This window comes from Stegodyphus dumicola, chromosome 3 (genome assembly GCF_044657685.1).
Source record: "Stegodyphus dumicola isolate Sdum_Otavi_A_Nest chromosome 3, ASM4465768v1".
NCBI lineage: Eukaryota > Metazoa > Arthropoda > Arachnida > Araneae > Eresidae > Stegodyphus > Stegodyphus dumicola.
The window spans coordinates 192,581,476-192,596,998 of record NC_140770.1 but is presented as its reverse complement, the minus strand read 5'-3'; the positions used below and the strand labels follow the sequence as shown (position 1 = coordinate 192,596,998).

The 15,523-nt window shown below is 31.8% G+C and overlaps 1 long non-coding RNA gene across 1 annotated transcript in view; it reads left to right on the top strand.

Annotated features, from left to right (window-relative positions):
* Nucleotides 1-15,523, top strand: part of LOC146998233 (uncharacterized) — a 658,297-nt gene that overhangs the window by 453,988 nt on the left and 188,786 nt on the right. The window contains exon 3 of the long non-coding RNA XR_015040043.1: nucleotides 13,681-13,729. This is a non-coding gene — a long non-coding RNA (uncharacterized LOC146998233). The remainder of the gene's footprint in view (nucleotides 1-13,680; nucleotides 13,730-15,523) is intronic.

Below are 15,523 nucleotides of genomic sequence, written 5' to 3'. Positions count from 1 at the left end.
TGCCCACCAGCGGCCGAGCGGTAAAGTCGCTGAACACTGGTAGTTCGGTCCGAGGTTCGAATCCCGCGAACGGGCTGGCTGCATGAGCGTTTTCGTGGTTTTCCCCGTGTGTAACGTGTATACGAGCCAGTTTCCCTTAGAAAGTCCTCCACGAAAGGCATCCCTCCCCTTAGGCAGATAGCCCTAGTGTGCTTTGCCATAATTAAATACACCACCATCACACCACCACTTATGAAATGCTACTTTCTCTAGCGCGTTAAGTGCTTTCATAATATGATGTTACTTATTTTGAGAAGCTTCGTAAATTGAAGTTGATGGTTAGGATTATAATTTGAGGGATACAAAATATATCCACTCTTTCACAACCTTTTCTATATTAGAAAATATTGTGAGATTTAATGGAATCGTGAAGATTTCCTAAATAAGTAGACCAAATGAAAAGAAAAACTTGAATTATTACTACAGCTCAATCAGTAAGGACTTTTACGAATGAAGAGAAATAGTTTCTTAGCACAAAACAAATACCATAAATTACCAAACTACTTGCTCAAAAGGGTGAAATCAATCAGTATGCAGTATCAATTATCTTTCAACCAACTAGACATCACTACTAACAACGATATTATTTAAACTCGTGTTCGAATGGGGAAAGGGGTAGAAAGGGAAAAGACAACTGAATAATATATTATCCCTAAACTTTTGTGAACTAGTTTTCTGAAATTTTTCATATTTCTGCACTGTTGACCAGGTTTAAAATTAGACAAAACAACAGATTTATTTTGATACAGATTTTGAACAAAACTCGATTTCGAAGGTGATCAAATAGATGTTCCTCTTCTTCAGGGGCAAAAACCTCATACCATAGGTGCTTTCATTTTGACAACATTTAATAACTTGGAGATAAAGAGTGCTAAAGTTCCTATCCTCGGTTGTCCTCAAATTATTTCCTCAGCTCCAACTCAATTTATACAAAATTGCAAATGCATAGAAACTGGTTAAGATACAACAACACGCCGAAAAATATTAATTTAGAAGTCATACAACAAAAATCAGCGTTATATATTTTCAAATTTTCACAGGGCTAGTTTCGATGTTTTTACCGAACAATCATCCTCAGTTCTTTTGCTCTTTTGCAGCTGAGGATGATGGTTCGGTAAAACCATGGAAACTAGTCCTGTGGAAATTTGAAAATATAACGCTGATTTTTGTTGTTTGACTTATAAATTAACATAGAAACTGGTTCATCTTTATTTATTTATTTTTGTGTGTATGTTAGTGTATGTGTTTTTGTATGTGTGATGAGTTGGTAGAATATTTTAGGTATGTTTATACAATGCAGAAGTAAAAAAAAGCAGAAGCACATCTTTGTCAAATGTTCGGTATTTAAATATGTCAGAGCGTATTTACATGAAAGCTATATCATCCTAAGAGAATGGATGCCTTCGTATTAGACTTCTAAGCAAAAGTAACTCGTACTCTTTCTCTTTTTCTTTTTCACATAGAGAAAGCTATGCAAAACGAAACATACAACAAGCACGTTCGCCTGGTTTCAAACATCCAACTTTGAGCGGTTTGAATTACTAGGCTACTGGAGGGATTGTTTTTGATCATACTGACTACAGCTCAGGAAAAAACAGCAACTTCATTTTGGTGTGGATTTTAAATAAAACTTTGCTTCCATTGTTTTTGAAAATCAATACAATCATTTCTCCTTAGATGGCCATTGGAATCGATAGAATTTTATTTAAAATCTACGTCAAAAAAGTTTGCTGCTTAGCCTATTTTGAAGTTTTATATTGATATGTTTCTTTTCTTATTAAATTACAATTAATTACGTTGTCTCTACTGTTTATTTCGAGTATCTTCTTGAAAATAGCGCCTATTTCATCCATACCCAATCTTCACTTGTTTCATTCATATAACTTAACAGATTATTTTAAGTAAAAATAAATGAACGAAAATGAAATATTAATGATTACTCACAGAAATGGACACTATCAGAATATCTAAATCTAAAACAATCATTTCTTCAAAAAATGGGAGAAGAACTCTTAGGAGTCATTAAAAAATTTATTTTTCTAAGTAGTGCTTTTGAACTAGAATTGAATAAAATATACTCTCAGTACTGGAATTGAATAAAGTGTTCAGTAAATTTCAGAGTGTTTTGTTAAAAAATTTAAATTTTGAAAGTGAAAATTAGCTGAGTTGCTGTGCAAAATGAATTAAAATCAACTTAAATTAAAATCAACAATCAAAATCCTTGAACGAAATGCGAAAGTCAGTCCAACAAATAATGGTCTTGGTATTTCTCTGGAGGACGAAATTAGTGATTTAAATGAATTACGACGCAGTGAATAGTTGATGTTTTCATATCTCTTATTTGGTTTAAGTAAAAAATATGCTTAGAAGTAAGATTAATGACGTAGAATATAAATCCATACTGCTATTCATTTAACGAAGTTGCAACTCTATGAATGAAATTTCAGATTGTTTCAAAATTATTTGTAAGAATAACTCTTCAGGTTTTGAAAATATTATATTTAGTTAAAATTGCTCTATGGAATTACAAGGTTTATAATTTTACATATTAGTTACTAGCATTGCTCAAATATTCCAGAGAAAACGTATTATATCAATCTAGTTGGAATTAATATTAAAAAAGTCTCAAAATTACTTTAACACTTAAACGTTTCTAACGAAGTACTTTAATGTTTCTAGCTAAGAAGTTTCTAACGAAGGCTATTTTTAAACATCGCCTTTTGTTACCGCGCATCGTAAACAATTTAAAAAGAATGGCAAATAAATTTGTCTACCTATCTGTAAAAACTGTTTGAGTTTGATTTAATTCTTTGTAAAGCGATATTTACATTTCGTGAACGATGTTACATTCCTTACAATTAAAAGTTTTAATATTCAAATATAATTAAATGCTAAAATTTAAGCAAAACGTCTGTTAGGAGCTTTTGAACCAGGATAAGGACAGTTAAAATTTACCAGCAACCTCCTTAGTTGCACCTTCTTAATTCCATGCACGTGCAAAACTGCTGATATAACTGCTTTCAAACCTGTAATTCGTCGATTAATTAAAAAAAGAATTCCATAGCAATTCGTAATACTGGCGAATTCAAAACCATTAGGGCTACTTAATTTTTGTCTGAATTTCCAATCAACCTTTCAACTATTCCCTTCTTGTCTGGCTCCAAGTACATCCTCAGTGATGAACACTGTCTGCTATTTCACGCGTCCCACCTCTAATTAGCAACACAGTAAAGAGGTTGGTTCTAAGCATAATTAAGTTCTCAACTTATCGATCTTGTAAACGAGCACTGATAATTCTACAATAACGTATATTTAATACCTACCTCAACTTTGAGGAGAGACCTTATTAAACAGTTTCAAAAATTTCGGAATGAGGGGGTTAGCACATGAATATACTGAACAGTTCCTTAAGCTCCAGTTTTGAAGTTTCATCAACATTTGTTTTCATTTTAGAGAATAAGCCGTGAATATTTAATAATATTATATGGTGAGATAATCATATCACAAGTTGATCATAAAGCAAAACCTTATTTTCAGTATGTAAAAGCAAGCTTATACACTGTTACTTGTTATGAAATGATATTAATTGCTGAGCACGAGATCATAAAGTCTGACTGAACCGGTTTTGTGACGCATTTTCCCCTCGAGCGCTGTAAGGGACGACGCGCTTGGCCTCGACCCCGCCGCCACTTTTTTTCGTACGTTGTAGCAGCGAATGTGTCGTCGAGCTCTTAAAATTACAATTTTTCGGCAAAATTATCCTGTATGTATGAGACAGAAAATTCAAAGAATTGCCAGCGAGTAACTGTATAGCTTCATTTGCATAAAAATATTATGTCTTCCTAACGACGTCTTTGAACAGCATCATCTGTCCATCACCACGTGCTGAGGGTGAACTGTTGCAGTATTAATGCCGAGAAATTCTTTCACGCTTCCCGAAAATATTACAAGTGCTTTAAAGAACATATCCTTCAACGTAATTATGCAATATAGTTTAGTGTCATCATAATTAATTATTGAGGATAAATTATGATTAGTTAGTATGCAGGTGTCCTGCTTTATGAAGTGACGCGATAAGGAACGATTAAAATGCCTGGTATTTCCTTTTCTTATGAATAATATTTTTTGGTATAACGATGGAAGCGAAAAATATAATAAAAAAATTAGTAAGTTTAAGTTAGTGGCTACTAATAAATAAAATTAGCAACAGGTATAATATGTTTAATGTGTCTTTAACTATGCATATAAGGAACACTATGCATATAAGGAAAACTATTTCAATATTATTAAATGTTAAAAACGATAATTCTGGTATTTTTGAACAACTGGGTTATTGCCTCTAATACCGCATTTAAACGCGTATTTCTAGTTGGTATTCAGGTACTTATCTGGCATACTCAGTAAACTTAAGCAATTAATATTGGAGATTCTATCGTATATATTAAACTTAACTTTTGCCACAATTTTTCGCCCATCTCCACAACGCAATAATAAACTAATAATTAACATTTAGGCCAGTAAATAACACTGAAGGGAGCTAGGGTTTCGTGGTGGGTCTGGAACTTTCGGCTGTCGCCGTTTGGCTTTCGCTGTCGCTTTTTCGCCAACATGCCAGTCCGTCGGCAACTTATTCGCTATTGGGCACCTTGCTGTCAGATATAGTTAAAATACGTAATGCAGGTTGCTTATAATATATATGTAACTGCTTGTTTAAAATATGAGATATAAAGAAATAACGGAGTTAATTAACAAATCCTTCCTTTTACGCCTAAAATCAGTAAAAAGCTAATGAACTTTTGTTTTTCGAACTGAATATAGTGTAAAATTACATGTATTGAATAACAATTTTAATTTATTCCAAAAAATAATGTTTGTTCATTTATTTCTTACCCAAATCGGCAATTCTCACAAATGTTTTATAAAAAACATTAATTTTAACTTTGTAAGGTCTTGTATAGTTTATCAACCAGTCATTTTATGTTAATTTTTTTCTTATTCTCCTCGCTTCTCACTTTCTTGCCAAAATGTAAATTTCTAGCTCGCGTGATATTCAGATGAGATAGAAAGTAGACAGTATTTAAAGAAAGGTTTTAGAAGGTAGAATCGGAGCGTGTTCTACCTGCTGAAAGCCACGTTATTAAATTTCTTCTCTTGCGAGCAGTATTTTGTGATGTTGTTATATTCTCTCCATTATGCTTGTCACGCCGACTTTTAGGTCAGAGCTAACTTGCGCATTACTTTTATTCTGTAGCCTTTAGGCTAAATTACTATTTCCTACTTAATTCCTTTAGTTAATCAATTAATTAACTACTTAATTCCTTTAAGTAATTAAATTACTATTTCCTACTTAATGCATTTAATTTAAGCCGTGACTGCTGGCTATATTTACTGATTGGTGCCTGATATTAACTTCCATTTGAATCAAATGAATGGATCCTTTAATCCTTACCCATGTGTCTTTGATACTTCCAAGACGTAATGATAATTCATTTCTATGTCTTCAAAATTTTCGTGTATTTTATGCTTCCGAAAAACACAAGAATGATTTTTAAGAGTGATTCAAACTTTATACGCATATATTAACAAAGCTTCTATATTAACAAAAGCCCCAATACCGCATTTAAACTCATATACCTAGTTGGTATTCAGGTACGTATTTGGCATACTCAATACACTTAAGCAATTCCTAGTTGGTATTTTTGTGCTATTAGTTTCTTTGTTCTTCTTTTTAATTCAAGTATTATTTTTAACATTCTCATTTAGTTAAAAAATAATCTATTGAATTTGTTCAATTTGTATTGTAGCAAATACACTGTTCTCCAAAAGTTAAGGAACAGCACGTTTTCTTAGTCTAACTTGAGACTGAAGCAACATAGAAAAAGAGACTTACAGGACATGTTCACTAAACAGTTCTTTAATGAAAGCGACATAAACTATTTCTAAAGATTAATACAAACATGAATTACAACAAAAAAATCGCACTCTTGGCCAGAGAAATCCAGTCTTGGAGAAACAGTATACCGCAGTTTTATGAGGAAAAATGGGGTGGTAATATTACTAAAATGGGTTCTAATAAGGAATGTATTCACCACTAGCTGAAATAGATTGGCGGTAGAGACTTCTATGTTGTCAATGAAGTTGTCGGTCAGTGAAATGAGCGGTGACCAGATGACCAGACGCGGAGTAATCCTTGTTCAAGCTCATCTAGCGAGCTTGGAGGAGGACTTAAAGCAGCAAATTGTCTCAAAAGGTAATCCCAAAGATGCTATATCGGATTTATGTTTAAGTATTGAGTTGGCTATTCCATCCCCTCCATACCATGGTCCTCAAGATATTCTTTAGCAAACCGAGGTGTGTGCGGTCGCTCACTGTCGTCCATCAGAAGAAATCCAGGACCAATACCAGAGGCCATATGGGCGGACAAATTGATCAAGTATCACTTATGGATATCTCTCATCGGCCAAAGTTCCTCCATGGAACACATGCAGGTCAGTGTGACCACCGAAAGAGGTCCCAGCCCAAACCATTATTCCACCACCTCTGTAACTGTGTCTTTCTGTCTTTCTACAATGTGGGATTGGCTGTATCTGGTGCGTTGTTCCCTCCAGATCAGCTGATGAGTAGAATCACTCTCCAATGTGAACCTGGATGCGTCTGTGAAGAGAACGGTATCAAATTGTTGACTCGTCCAGGAGACATGTTCTCTTGCCCAACATAAACAGGCACCTCTGTGTCCTCGGGTCAAGGGGACACAAACATCTGGTCGTCTTGCATGCAGACCTGTATTTTGAAGCATCTGTGCACTGTAGTAGCTGTGATTCTTGCTTCTGTTGCCACTAAATGATCTGCCAACAGCTGAGACACAGTAATGTTACTCCTAATTCGGGCCGAAAGAGTTAAATAACGGTGTCTCGCAGGTGTGTACTCTAGGTCTGCCTGGAACATGTCTTATAGACACAGAATCCTCGGATCCTGACGATAAATCGCCAAATATAACCAAGGAAGATTTTCGTTACGTGTTTTTGGCTTTTGTATTTCTCAAATTTTGCAGTTTACGTGTTGATCAGTTTATTTAGGAAAAAACAGCCTCTTCAACCCACAAGGTGTAATAACACTAATAATCTCTCTGATATAAAACTGATAGCAAATGGCTTTCACCTTAATATGTATTTTGCTGCTGTTAGACGGACATATATGTATGTTTTCTGGGGATCCAAAATACCCTGCCTTTTGAATCATAATATCGAGAATATTGCTGCTAGTTTTGTATGTCATAAGGAAAAAATATTGCAGTTTAAACTGTGTTTGGTATGGATCCGCATTTATAGCTATAATTCGAGATTTCTAAAGGAACAGAATTCTTACATCATCCTGTCTTAAAGGATAGAAAATTTACACCTTTTTTTTTTTTTTTTTTTTTTTTTTTTTTTTTTTTTTTGTATTTTGCAGATTTTTCTAAAACGATGAATTTTCTTTTTAAACCCATTTCAAAAAAGCATTTCATAGCACAAAATATGCGAAGCTTAGTCTTCTAAGTAAGAAGCCATTGATGTATTAATGGCCGAATTTTAAATTTTCACTGAGGAAAATCATTTTAGAACTGCGATAACCATTCCATTCAGATTTGATTTTGCGTAAATATTAGTTTTGGAGTGTCAGGCTGTTATCCAGTCTTATCTCATATTTTGGACGATCTCTTAAATTTTATTCAAGATCAAACATAATCTCCATATCATATACTTTCCTCTGCAACTCGCATCAAATCGTGATTCAGAAAAACCAAGTTTTATGAACTACGCTTACAGCACATTTTGTTTTTTGCGTTAATTCCTGTTTGATACAGAACCTAAAGTCTCATTTCATAATTTATTTTCAAGCTGAATTCTGTAAGTTTCTTTTCAAAGAATTGTAGGTATGCAATTAAAACCCACTCTTCGATGAATTGAATTGATAAAAAATGTGAACAGTTTACCTAATGCGAACAAGAAGCTGCGTACTAATGTATTCGAGTGCTTAAATGTTGGTACATCATTCTTGCCCAGTGCATTTTTCTGTTTTATGTTAACATTCGAAACCACTACCTGTTCTTTGCCTATTTACATGGTATTGTTCTGAATAAAACTTTATCGAGTGATATTGTCATTTTAAAAACTTAATATGATGATATGCAAAAATTTTAATAATTTTTCATGGTTTTAAAAAAAATTATCGTATTTATTTTTCTGTTCACCTGTATATATTGCTAGGGAAATACGTAGATGTTTTCATATCCTCATTCTACGCTGTTCATTATCTAATTTTGTTTTATTAAATAATATTTAAAAGTTGTCAAGCTACAGGCTTCATTTACAGTAATATGAATATTTGAAGTTGTAGTACCTGAGCCATATTTATAAAATAATGATCGCTTCAATAAAAACCTTCCTAATGTTAGAAAATATAAGTTATTTCCATTAAACAGCCCGGAATGCAGTACTGTTTCTCAGTGGGTTTGATATTTTAATGGAAAATCCATTCCAATTTATATCAAAATATTTATTTTTATTTTTTTAATTCTAAGATTTTTACTTCAGTTCCTTATGTGAAAGTAAAACAATCACGCTCACTTCTTCTATAACAACTTTACAGTCGTTATTATCATTCGTGCATAATTTGAATACATCTTTATTTTCTCTTCAATTCCATTTCAACTTTAAAACATGTAATAACCCTTTTATATTCATTAAAGAAATTTCTAACAGAAATTGGATATATTTAAAAAGCTGGTACAAAAAAGGAATTAAAGATATACTACAGGAATCTATAATATACTGAGAAAATATAGTTATAGTTTGTAAATTCATTTCGTTATCCAGTATAAATTACTGAGCAATCTTGTGAGATAAAATACATATTTATGTTGGGGACGACTATTGCAAAGGAAATAAATTCGTCCTACGGAGAATATGAAATTTATTATCCAATTATATTCCCTAATTAGTGTAATGAAAGATGAGGTCAATGTGTATTATAGAACTACATTTAAGTGTTTCAGTACAATCAATAAGTTTTATTTTCAAAATTTCAAATTAATTCCTCAGATCCCTATTACAATATGATGTTGCTCATTATCAGAGACCGTCCACATCTGTCCGTTCCTTGATGACGAAAAGTAAGTCAGCAGGGAACGACAGTTATTAAGGCGCATATCAAAATCATTCCCTCATTTTTCTTTCTCCCATTCATGTGTAATCTGGGACATTCTATTTTTATGCTTCCAAATTAAGGCTTCTTTTACTTGTTTCTCGTGGTGTATAAAATTGATACTAGCATTTTTTTTCTAATTATTTTCTTACTTATTTACATTATTTGCAATATAAGTTACCGTGTATTTGATGGAACTTTTTTGTTGTTTATCTCTATGTTTCTTAATTATATACATAATGCATACGAAAAAAGAATTAGGGAACGCTTTAACTGTATTAAAATGTGCAGTTTATAAAAGAAGCAGAAAGGTGTGAGTATTCAATATTTAATTTTTACCTTCCCTTATACAGGATTTGTCCGGGAAGTAGTAGAAATTAATTTTTTTTTTTTTTTTTAAATATTCACGTTTTTGACGCATCGATTTAGCAGTTTTCAAACTATGCCATTTACACAGCTATTTCAGCGATTCTGCCAATCGCTGAAGGCTCCCTGGAACGCTGAAACTGGAATGCTCTTCAGCTCCCTCTTTAGGGCCTCTTGAATGGCCTGGACCGACACGTGGAAATACCACCTACATATATGTAGTTGGTATTGGCCGTAATGCCATCATTTTAGGAACCCTTTCAGTCAAAGGAAGAGGAAGAAATCTGAAAGGGCGGCATCTGGGCTGTTCAGGCCCGTTCCCCCTTTGGGTTTATCTGAGCTAACGGGGACAACTAATGTAGCAGACCCATCTCCAAACCAGTTTTTTCCAATAGGGCAGCAAGTTCAAAAATCTGAACTGCAGGCATAGTAGAGCTAGTCGACACATGGAACTGACTCCGTTAGCTTACATATACTCAAGTGGGAATGGCCCATCCTGTACTTGAAAGACTCGAGTCTCCCGTTTCTGTCCAGCAATCGCTGGATCGTGGACGTTCCGTCATGGCAATGCGTCAAGCGACACCGCCTTTGCTGTCATGGACTTCCTGACCAAACTGGCATCACACGACTCCCCAGCCACCCTACAGCTTTGACATCGCTCCTTCAGAGCTGAAGATGCTGTGTTGACGCAGAAGGGACATATTTTGAAAACTATTAAGTCGATGTGTCAAAATTGTGAATATTTTTTTTTAATTTAGTTCTACTGCTTTCCTGGCAAACCTTGTATGTGTATATGTATATATAAAAATATTTATTTAATTAACATTTATTACTTTGTAAGAAACTACTATACATTCGATATAATTATTAATTTTATTCAAAGAAATAACTAAGTGCTTATAATGTATAATACGGTATAATAACCATGCAGGCTAGTTGGTAGTATAATAGAAACGAAAATATGTTAATATTTTATCGTATAGGTGAATGATCTTGATGAAAATTTAATTGATAATTAATATTATTATTACGTATTCTTAATTAAATACGCTGAAAAAGCCTTTTTACAATTTAAAAAAAAAAAGCTCCTATGTTTCCTCTTATGCTCAAACTTAGTATATCTACTTGCTGTAAAATGTAGTGCAGTGATATAATACCGTAAAAATGTCAAAATAACAAGCTGTGCAAAAATTATCTGAAAATCTATTGTGTTTTAATAAAAGAAACGTTTTAGATGGAAATAATAATGAAGACTTTATTGCGTATTGTTGATGCAATAACCCAATGATAAAAGATAGAAAAATAATTACTTACTCTTCACATTGCATAGTGCCAAAAGAAAATCAAACTACATTTTACAAGTGAATTTTATTTCTTACTTTTATCCACTTATTAATAATCACTACGGCAGAGATAAAGCTGCCAATCAATTGGGAAGATTCTTAATCGAAAGAATTAAAACTCAAGCGGCTATCCTGATATATTACTATTAGAATAATTTTTTATCAGTACCCGATGAATGAAATCATATTAAAGAAATATCGTAGTTGTAAAATGGTCAGTTATTTATCACAAAAAAGGAAAATTCTTAAACGGAAAAGTAAGTAGTCCTTAGGCCTGGTTGCTTGGCCAAAAGTATGGCACTTTCTCGTAGTCGCTCAATTATTTTATACTTTGTAGAAAATGAAATGCAGGCTCCAGAGAATAAATAGTATTCGCCGACATTGTTTGCAGACTTTTTAGAAACTTCTCGCTACGGAAAAAATACGAAAAATTGAAGAGCATCTTAATATCAATCGCACACGACATGCGAAGGGGGGGACACTGGAGCGGCATTTGCCGTTTAACAGCGGGAAAAACTAGTCAAACAAGATGTTTTATTCAAAACAGCACTGCGTCGATAGTGATTAAATGATCGAAATTCAAAGGTAAAAAAAAAAAAAAATTAGTAATATTTCTGGACTGCGTCATTTCTAGATCAATCCACCTTGCATGGCTTGCGTAGCGCTGATGATTGGGAACTTAAAAAATTTTTGGAAATGAAACCTTTCTAATATAAACCCAAACCTTCTCTTGGTTAACCTCCATACTGGATAATTGCGCACTTATTGCTTCAGCTCTCTTTCAGTCAAGACATTCTTCGCTTTTTTTGCTTTGCTACTAACTATGCCATTATCTAAAATGTTATAGTCTATATTAAATTGTGGGGTTCGTATTGTGCCCATGATCATGTCTGATGAAACATATATTTTTGACAGTTACTTCGTATTCACCAATAAAAGTAATATTCAAATCAGCCACGTCTGTTTACAAGTCTTTCCTTCGAGAGTCATTTTTCTAATTACCCAGTAAGGTCTCTCCAGGAGACAACGCAGAGAACAACCATCATCAATCTAGTGCAGCTTTCTCTAAGTCATCTTATTACGATATTTACCTGTTCTTATTATATATAAATTTACCTGTTCTTATTATATATAAATTTACCTGTTCTTATTATACTATCTGAAATTAAAACTTAAGTTTGGAAATTTAAGCTTCAATTTCAGTTCAATATAGCTTTGCAAATGAATAAGAACTTCTTCTAAAAAACATCATCTAATAATATTCCTGATCAAAATGGATTTATTACTTTATTCGCTATTTCTGTTTCAATAAGAATAAACAGATCTTGCATACTTTTGTGCAACGTGTATTAGTTATTACAAAACTTTAAATGTTTTAGCAGCCCCCTTATTACCAGCAGTTTGGAAAGGTTAATAGAAGAATAACAACAACAGCAACAGTAATAATAATAATAATAATAAAAACTTCTGGATACACATTATTAGATGTCTCTATCCTGTTTTAGGTACGGGAAATGAGCTTTGCTTTCTTTCTTGCGACATATATAACTCTTTTATAAACCTAGCCTCATGACATGCTTTTCATAAACCGAAACGACATACTAAACCATTTTTAACATCTACCATGTTCAGTTTTAATCTCAACTCCAATGCTCTAATCGCTTACCATTTCAGAAAGACATCTACGCTTAACGATGGGTGATTCTGAAATGTGACCGGACTTCTGAAAGTTCAAAACCTCCTGAGAAAGTATTCTAATAATAATTTTATAGGCTCCAGGATTGTGATAATATTTAACTTGAGTCCTAATTAAGATCTAGGGCAAAAAGGTACTTTTAAAGCAACACTTTTAGCATATATTTTTCTTTTCGGAATATTATGCTAAAAATAAAATATTCAATTAATTATATTTTTAATTGTTAATTATGTAGTAATTTCTTTCTGATTTAAAATTCATAAGAAATTATAAGTTTTTCCTTTGAAATATACGAGTTTCTTTTGCAGTTAAAATAAATAATTCAAAATATTAAAAAATTAATTAGTTTGAAATTATCCATAACTTTAAGTTCAACATGTAGCTGGCGTAAATAATATGCTGAACACGCAACTTAATTTTAATAACTTGTGATCCTTTGGGTGTTTTAGCAAATAATATCAATAATTCAGTTACTTGTTTTACGGTTTTTAAGGTCGCGTATCATGAAACATTTGTGATAATTTCTTCTTTTCATATAATTTTCTTTTTCAAATTGCTATAGTTCCTTTTTTAGATATTTTTTTTCAAAGAACAGAAGAAAATAATCTGATTAACACAGAACAGTTTATTTTTATTGGAAATTTAGCAGTACTCTTATGGTTTCAGTGTAATTCTAGAAATTCAATTATCTTAGAGAAATGAAATCAGTCCAGCTTATAATTAATTTTGTATTATTGGGTGATGTGCTTGCTACTCTTATTTCATCTTCTTTTACAAAAAGCTGTAATATCTCGTCTGCGTTTCCTATTATTAGTTAGAAAATTAGATTCTATTGTGCTGTACAATTTCTCTAGAAACATTACATCTATTGTTAAGAGATATCAGATTATAAATGTTTCGTACATTTCCATGTTTTTATTAAATATATTTCATTGAAATTTCTTTTAATTTTTATCGAAGATGGGATAAAATTAGTTTTGCTGAATTTAAGCTTTTAATGTTTTTTCTATACATAATTATGTTTAATTACATTAATGGCATTTCTTTTTCTAGGTTATGTTGATATAAAATACATTGGAAGTTTTCAAAAGCTAGTGGAAGGGTAAATATTGTTTATTAGATTTTCTACAGAAATGCATGGGCTATGGACTATGAAATTTTCTCTGACATAATTAAATTTATTGTTGAAATAGTTAATTTTTGTTGTCTTTATTTATTCTTCGTAATTCTTCGTGATTATATTTTTATTTCTTACTTTTAACTTAGTTTTTTTTTCAGCAAAATTTATCTGTATAAAATAATTTTATTTTAATGACTATTATTAAATTTATACATTTTTAATAAACTTTTAACTATTAAGAAGTTTTTAATACATTTTGAAGATTTAAAATGACAAAAATAATATCTTTTGAACTAAAAGCATTTTAAACAATTATTACGAATGTTTGTACATAAATGTTTAACTTGGGTAGGCACTAAATCTCCAATGAAAATTTGTTTTTATACTTAAACTGTCCAGATTTTGAATCCTATTCGATTTGTACTTACAGAGTAATGGGTTACAAATATCATCAGTATTCTTCTAAGTCTTGTTAAAGTATATTTCTCACATAATACTAGTTTTGTATTAAGACATATCAGTAATAGTTAGAGGTGTTTTTACATAGCTTATGAAACTTCAGGAAATTTATTATCGTATTCCTGCAAAATAAAATACTTTACAGATCGCATATATGAGTGCGTAAAGCATTTCTACGAATTTTACTAATTATGTTTTTTGGGAATCATAAGATATTTCTTCGTTTAGGTTTACAAAATTCTGCATCTATATCTATCTATCTATCCACCTGTCTCTTTTTCTCTCTCTATATATAGATCCATTTATGTATACATATATACATATATATACATACAACTGTTGTTATATAGTAGAAACTTTTGATAATTTATTCAGTCTGATTTAAAGTTTTCGCAATTTTTGCATTATAAATATTCCTTTCTAAATTATGCAAAAGTTAGGTCTTATGAGTACATGATCCCTTCTACCAAAGCCTTAAGGTCATACACAATTGCTACATATTACATACTAGTCACTGCACATGAAGCAGAAGTTTCATAATGTAAACTGTAGGAATAGTATTTGAAAATGCATTTTTAGAAATGTTTCAGTGTGATGTTTTGTATCCGCTGTTAATATCCATGTAGTCTCAGAATGAGAAAATCACTTTAAATTCCCAGGCCGTCTCTGTAAAGTATCTTATGTATTTTTGAAATGATTAAATTGTGAAGTTTCTGGTTTCGTTACATGAATAATTTAAAAACTTGCTTTGCAAAATTAAGCTAGGACTGATTTCGATTCTATTAACTGATTTTAGGAAGGTAATGTTTAGAGTTTCCTGACACCTTATCACTATATTTTCTTCAAAAATGTATAATCTTTGAAAAAGTATCCAGAACAAAGCAATGAAGTATCTTGAATTATGTTTCTGGGATGATAGAGAAATAACCTAATTATTTTTATCTGTGATAAATACATGTCTTCAATAATATTAGCTAAGTGAATTGAGTATTTCACTCATATAACATTCTATATATGTAATTAGTTAACATAAGTGTTCTAAGTTATACTAAAGTTTATATATGTAAAGTGATTTATCCAGTTACGTTCCATATCATGGAAGCTATTAAATTTTACTTAAAAGATAGAATCACTGATGCGTATGCTCACGTTTATACCTACGGATACCACTTTACTTTCCTTCGAAATGCATGATATTTAACTTCATTGAATAGAAGTTAATTTTTTTTTAAATTATATAAGAAGAAAAAGAATCTTTTATGTTAGAAATTATATGTTACATATTGCTGTAAATAACCTTTTTATTTGTAAAAATGT